At 40.6% G+C, this 7,675-nt stretch overlaps 1 non-coding gene across 1 annotated transcript; it reads right to left on the minus strand.

Annotated features, from left to right (window-relative positions):
- Window positions 1-2,108: 2,108 nt before the first annotated feature.
- Window positions 2,109-2,217, minus strand: LOC116879881. Its single transcript, XR_004385116.1, has one exon. It is a non-coding gene; the product is annotated as a U6 spliceosomal RNA (small nuclear RNA).
- Between the last annotated feature and the right edge of the window lie 5,458 nt (window positions 2,218-7,675).

Genomic DNA, 7,675 nt, shown 5'->3' on the forward strand with positions numbered 1-7,675 from the left:
CCTTAAATTTTCAAGTTTAGCCCAGAAGTCTGGTTTTCCCGGCACCAAATATTAATCACAGTTCAGGCCCAAACTGCCATGCTCAGGTTTCCCCAGATTCCTGGGAGGGTGGGGCAGGGACGTGATTGAGCTGGAATCTGGGACTTTTCAGCTCCTGGCCACCCCAGAAAGACAGGGCAGGAGCCAGGCCTGAGGAAACATGACGAACTAGGCACCTCTACCAAATTAAGGGACAGACCAAGCCTTCTCCCCGTGTGTAATTGGCTTTCATTCCAGAGGGTCTGCTTTCCCTCCTCCCTCAACGGCCCTGGGTTCAAAGGGCAAAGGGAAGGTGAATGCTGATCCCAGGGAGCAGATCCCAGAGCTGTCCATCACTCCTCACGTCTGTCTCTCCTTAGCTCTGCCCCGCCTGGGGAGGCTGGGGAACACCTGGCAGGTGGCAAGCTTGCATCCACCTGCCGCAGTGGAAGCCAGCAGGAGACACACCCAGACTGTTAGCCTCACACACTTCCTCTTCCAGAGGATTCCTCTTTCGGGAATTCTAACCTCAGGGAACTCCCAGAGTCTGAGGAGGAGGAGGAGGAGCATGTGGGAGGTCACTCGAGGGCTCCTTCTAGGGAAAAGCCTAATGAGGGTGCAGAAAGGACTTTCAACAAGGTCAGCTCTTCCTCCGAAAGCTGCAGAAGTCGTCAGAGCCGTGGCAGCAAACGCTTACACTGTGCTTACTGTGTGTGACACCCGACTCAAGGGTGCTTGATAGACTCGAACTCATTTGGGTCCTGCTGCTCATCTGGTGATTTGGAGAGCATTTTAATTTACAAACTCTGTTTTATGATCGCATCATTCATGGATTCCACACACGGAGCATCTACTGTATCCCACTGAGGACACAAGTTTCTTCTCTTCAAGCATGAAGGATGTAGTGGGAAAGACAGAAATGAAAAGAACCGTCCATTAGAGAGGAATAAGCGCTTTCAGAAAGGGAAACCCATGCTGCGGGAATATCGTGGAGAGTTACTTAATGCAAACTGAAGTGTGTGGGGGTAGGGGTTATCAGAGGAGGCTTCCAGGTGGTGGTGACCCCTTGACTGAGTCTTCAAGGACACGTAGGAGTTAGTCAGGGGCAGGGAAGGGAAGCCATGCTAAAGAGAGGCACGGAGGTGCCTGGGAATGGAAAGTCTGGGAAACACATGTTGGTGGATGTGGGCACTTTGGAAGTGAGGGGGTGGGGGTGGGGCAGAAAGGCATGAGGCAAGATCACGAGATCCTCAGAGTTTACACTTCATGAGCTGTGTCAGAGGAGCCTCGCGGTGCCGGTCCCCAGCTGTCCTTTGAGCCACCCTGGCTGAGGCCACGTGGAGTAACCACTGTCCAGATAACCACTAACCTACTTTCCGACAGTATGAATCAGTTTGGGTTTCCTAGTATATTATGTAAAGAGCATCACATAATATACGGTATTTTTTGGTCTGGCTTCTTTAACTCAGTATAATTCATCCATGAGATTCATTCATCGTATTACAGGTATGAAAAGTTCATTTCTTGGGGCGCCTGAGTGGCTCAGTCAGATAAGCTGATCTGCCTTCAGCTCAGATCATGATCCTGCAGTCCTGGGATCAAGTCCCGCATCAGGATCCCAGCTCAGTGGAGATCCTGCTTCTCCCTCTGCCTGCTGCTCCTGCTGCTTGTGCTTTCTCTCTCTCTCTCTCTCTCTCTCGCTCTATCTCAAATAAATAAATAAAATCTTTAAAAAAAGAAAAAGAGAAGTTCATTTCTTGTTCCTGTTGAGCAGTATCCATTATAGGGATATACCACAATTTCTTTATTTACTTACCTTCTAATGGACATTGGGCTGTTTCCGGTTTCAAATGATTGCAAATAAAGCTGCTATGAACATTTGTGTAAAGTTTTTGTATGGACATATACTTTCTTTTCTCTTGAGTAAATGCCATAGAGTGAAATGGCTGTTCATGTTGTAGGTACTAGTTTACATTTTGGTGAAGTTGCTGTTCAAATCTTATGCTGTTTTTGAATTGAATTGTTTCTGTTCTTTTTTTTTTTTTTTAAATACATATCCTTTACTGTCCTCCTGTAAGGTCATGGCATAAGACAATCCGGGATGCTTCACGGATTTGCCTGTCATCCTTGCACAAGGGCCATGCTAATCTTCTCTGCATCATTCCAATTTTAGTGTAGATGCTGCTGAAGTGAGTGCAAATTTTTCCTTAATATAAAGTTTAATATAAAGTTTATATTTTCTGGACACAAGTCTTTTATTAGATATATACTTTGCAAATATCTTCTTCCATTCTGTGGCTAGGCTTTACATTCTCTTATTAACAGTGGCTTCTGAAAAGCAGATGTTTTTAATTTTGGCAAAATCCTGTTTATCAACTTGTTCTTCTACGGATTGTGCTCTTGTCATCATAGCTATGGAGTCTTTTGCTTAATCGAAAATCCCACCAAGACTTCATCTTTTCTTCTAAAAGTTTCATAACTTTAAGTCATACACTTAAATCTATGATCCATTTTTGTGTGTGATGTGCGGTAAGTATGAAAATTCATTTTTTAAAAAATACAGATATCCAGTTGTTACAGCACCATTTGCTGAAAAGACTATCCTTTCTTCACTAAATGCCTTTATGTCTTTGTCAAAAATCAGTTATCCATACATGTGCAGGTCTATTTCTAGACATCTTATTCTGTTTCCCTGATCTATTTATCATTCCTTACTGTCTTGATTACTATAGCTTTGTGATATGTCTTGAAATCAGAACACATTAGCCCTCCAAATTTATTCTTCCTTTTTCAAAGCTGTTTTGGCTAATCTCAGTCTTTTGAGTTTCTATACAAATTTTAACATAAACTTGCCAATTTTTACAAAAAGCATCTGTTGGAATTTTTATTAATATTCATTGAATCTATAGATCAATTTGGGGAGAATTGCTACATTGACAACACTGAGTGTGATTCGCAAACAAGGTACATCTTTCCTTTTACCTGGATCTTCTTTAATCTCTCTCAGCAATGTTTCCTAATTTTTACTGCACAGTTTTTCATATTCTTTATCAAAGTAAAACTTATATATTTCACATCTTTTATGCTATTGTAAATTGTAGTTTCCAACTTGAATTTCTGATTGTTCATTGCTGGTAAACAGAAACACAATTGATTTTTGTACCTTAAGAAACACAATTTTTTGTATATTAATCTTGTATTCTGCAGTCCTGCTTAACTCGCTTACTAGCTCTAGGAACCTTTTTGTAGATTTTATAGAATTATCTACATAGACTATGAGTAAGGCAGTTTTACATCTCCCTTTCCAATTTGGATGTCTTTTATTTTATTTATTTATGTTTTTGCCTTATTACAATGGCTAGATTCTCAAATAAAATGGTAAATACAGGTGATAAGAATGAATATCCTTGTATTGTTTCTGATATTAAGGAGAAAGTATTCAGGCTTTTTTCATTAAGTATGATGTTCGCTATAGGTTTTTCATAGGTGCCCTTAGCAAACTGAGGAAATTCTTTGCTAACATAGGCATCTGGTGCTATAAATTTCACCCTAAGTATTGCTTTAGTAACATTCTGTGAAGTTTGATATGTGGTGTTTCTGTATTCATTCAGTTCAAAATACTTTTTAATTTCTCTTTTGATTTATTCTTTGATCCAAGGTGTTTTGTTTTGTTTTTTAAGAAGTACATCATTTAGTTTCCAAATATTTGGGGAATCTTCAGATATCATTTTCCTGCTGAATTCTAATTGAGTTCCATTGTGGTTAGAAAACGTGTGTGTTTGTGTGTGTGTGTGTAATCTTCAATTTGCTTTTGACTAGTGTTACCATGGTGTATCTGTAGGCATTTTCTGCATTGTTTTTTACATTTAACTTATTTGTGTGTTGAAAGTGTGTTCTCTATGGACAGCATGTGTGTTTAAAGTGTGTGTGTGTGTGTCTCTCTCTCTCTTTTGTTTAATCCAAGCTGATGAGTTTTGCTCTTTAATTGGGGTGGTTTACATTTCATGTGATTATTGACGTGACATGTGACTATTGATGGTTAGGTGTAAGTCTATCCTCCAGCTATTTCTTTTATTTGTACCATCTGTTTGTTAATGCTTCCCCCCCTCTTTTTCTGCCTTCTTTTGATTTCATTGACTTTATTATTATTATTCCATTTTATCTTCTTTGTTGACTTATTATATGTGACTTTTTGTTTTGTTGTGTTGTGTTAGTGGTTGCCCTAGAGCTTAGTAAATATCTTTGAGTCATTACAGTCTTCCTTCAAACCTGGTATCTGGTATCAGATACCACTTCATGTAAAGTATAGAACTGTGTAATAGCATATTTCCATTTCTCCCCTCCCAGTCTTTATGCTATCATTGCCGTATTTTACTTGCACTGTGTTACGAACTCCAAAATATATTACTATTTTTAAATTTTTTATTTATTTTTTAATTCTTTAAAAGATTTTATTTATTTGACAGAGAGAGAGAGAGAGAGATCACAAGTAGGTAGAGAGGCAGGCAGAGAGAGAGGGGGAAGCAGGCTCCCTGTCGAGCAGAAAGCCCCATGCAGGGCTCGATCCCAGGACTCTGGGATCATGACCTGAGCCGAAGACAGAGGCTTTAACTCACTGAGCCATCCCGGTGCCCCTATTACTGCTATTTTTTAAAAGATTTTACTCATTTATTTATTTGAGAGCTAGACAGTGAGCATGAGCAGAGGGAGGGGCAGAGGCGGAGGGAGAAGCAGACTCCCTGCTGAGCAGGGAGCCTGACATGGGGCTTGATCCTAGGACCCTGGATATGACCTGAGCGGAAGACAAACACTTAACTGACTGAGCCACCCACATTCCCCACATTATTGCTATTTTTAAACATTTAGTGTTTAAATAGATTCTTAAAAGAAATAATCTGATACATTTATTTATGTAATACCACTTCCAGTGTTCTTTGTTTCTTTGTGTACAATCAGATTTCCACCTGATATCATTTTTCTCCTGCCTAAAAGACTTTAAGAGTTTTGTAATGCAGGTCTTCTGCCCAAGAATTCTTTCAACTTTTGTTATGTCTAAAAAAGGCTTTCTTCTACCTTCATTTTTGAAAGATATTTTCAGTGAGTATAGAATTCTAGATTGACACATGGTTTGATTTTTTTCTTTTTTCCTTTTGGTATTTTAAAGATAATACTCCCCTGTCACTTGCATTCTTTCTAAGGAGTGTTCTGTTATCATCTTTATCTTTGTTCCTCTGTACATAGTGTGTCTTTTGTCCACCTGGCTGCTTCTAAGATAACGTTTGATTATGATTTGCCTTGGTGTCATTTTATTGCTAAGAATGTGTGTTCCATTGGATTGTGCTATTCCCATTTTGCTGTCTAATCTCCCAAATCATGTTGATAATCAGGTAGGACTGACTTAACCAAGAAAGCCATGTATATAACAATTAAAAAAAGGGCATATACTTCAACTCAGGATTTCAAAAGGACTTGTGTGACTGAACTACCCAGTGGAAAGAGAACTATATGCCCCTTACCAGTTAATTGGACCAGGTAAGCATTCTTTTTTTTTTTTAAGATTTTATTTATTTATTTGACACAGAGAGAGAGAGATCACAAGTAGGCAGAGCAGCAGGCAGAGACAGAGGGGGAAGTAGGCTCCCTGCTGAGCGGAGAGCCCTATTCGGGTCTCCATCCCAGGACTCTGAGCCGAAGGCAGAGGCCCAACCCACTAAGCCACCCAGATGCCCCAAGGGTAAGCATTCTTAATAGCCAAAAATGTTGATTGCTTCTTCTGCTATTTTCTCTGTGGCAGTTTTAAAACATACCCTTGCCCCAGATTCTTTGACATTCTTCCCACTGAGAAGTGAGATCTGTATCTCCTGTCCTTGATTCTGGGTTCTGTGACCACTTGACTAGTTGTTTACAGCTGAAGCAACACTGCCCATTTCTGGGCTCAGACTTGAAGACCCTGTCAGTTTCTTTTTCTTTCTTAAGATGCTTGTTCTTTGATCCCATCCACTTTGCCATAAGTAACCCCAAATTGCCTGGAGAAGGGCCCACATGGAGAGAAGGCTCATAGCCCATCACCTTGGCTGAGCTCCCAGACAGTCGGCACCAGCCATATGAGTAACACATTTTAAAAGCTGATCTGCCAGCCCCAATCTAGCTGTTACAGCTAGTATGGTGTGGCACAGAAATGATCCGTCTACAGCGAGTCCTGCCCAAAGTACAGATTTGTAAGCAAAATGGATGCTTGTTGTTTTAAGTTTCTATGTTCTTATCTGATTTGTTACATAGGGATAGATAAACAGAATGTCTTCCTTAAAGAGCTGGATTCCTAAACCTTTGTCTCAGACAAGTCGCTTCTGCTCTGATCTACTGTGGTTTCCTCTTTTCCAACTTCTAAGCTTTTGTATGACCCAAGGTGTCCTGCTCTCTTTTCCTTCTGTACCAGGGTAATCCTGTCCTTCTAGAGAATTTACACCGCTATTTGTAGAAAGCACTTGGTCTTCAAATTTGTATGTGTTCAAAGTGTATTGTAATTATAGCTCTATTAACAGGTTTCTTAAGAAGCTCTGATTCCCTCCGTTACACTCCATGGGCCCTGTGTGTTGATCATTGTCTCTTGCTAGTCTTCTAACCTCCGCACTCTGCTTTGGCATCTATTTTCTCTTCCTAAGCAATGTTCTATTTACTGGCTGCAATCTCTACCCACGCTAGCTTTTTAAACTCCCATCTAGTATAGGAGTCCTTACTAAAAGCTTCTGCCACTGAATCAGTGAGGGTTCCCTCACAAGCAGTTATTTGAATACAGAGGGTTTAATATATGTTAATACATACAAAGATCCTAACTAGATACCTGTATTAGTCAGGTCTCTCCAGAGAAACAGAACCCAAACATCTTAATATGCATAAATAGATTTATTTCAAGGGACTGACTTATGCAGTTGTGGGGGCTAGCAGATCTGAATTCTGTAGAGCAGGTCAGCAGGCTAGAAATTCTCCAGCAAGAGCTAATGTTGCAGTCTTGAAGCAGATTTTCTTCTTCCTCCAGGAAACCTCAGTTTTTGCTTCTCAGTTTTTGTCTTTCATCTGAGTGGATGAGGACCACCCACATTATGGAACTCTTATCTAAAAAGAACTGATGGTGCATGTTTGGCACATTTACAACATATCCCACCAGCAACTCCTGGATTGGTGTACATGAAATAACTGGGTGCTATAGACTAGCCCAGCTGACACATAAAACTAACCATCGCCGTAACAAAAGGGTTAAAAGAGAATTAGAAACTATCGTGGAAGTTGCACTGCTAAGATCTGAGGAAGCAAAATGAAGATTGAAGTTATTAAAGCTTAGAAACTTAGTAGACAGACCATGAGGAACTGAAACTCAGGCCTCTGAGTAAGAGGTATTGCTCAGCCAGTGTTAGTGGCCTGAGTTCAGAAGAGGGGACTCAGGAGACTGGGACTCAGATCTTTGCGGAAAGGCACTGGCTGGCTGTTGTGGGTGTCCCCAAGGAGACATAATGAAACTGATTCTGCAGGTGTTAGAAAAACTGCAGACTGGACTCAGCGGCTGCTACAACATGAAAACGCTTATGCCGTGGTGAAGTTTTGCTGGGTTAATACTCACAGGAACTGCAAGCAGACAAAAAAACCCTAGGGAAATATCCCG

This window comes from Lontra canadensis, unplaced genomic scaffold (assembly GCF_010015895.1).
Source record: "Lontra canadensis isolate GAN:19392208 unplaced genomic scaffold, GSC_riverotter_1.0 scaffold63, whole genome shotgun sequence".
Taxonomy (NCBI): Eukaryota; Metazoa; Chordata; class Mammalia; order Carnivora; family Mustelidae; genus Lontra; species Lontra canadensis.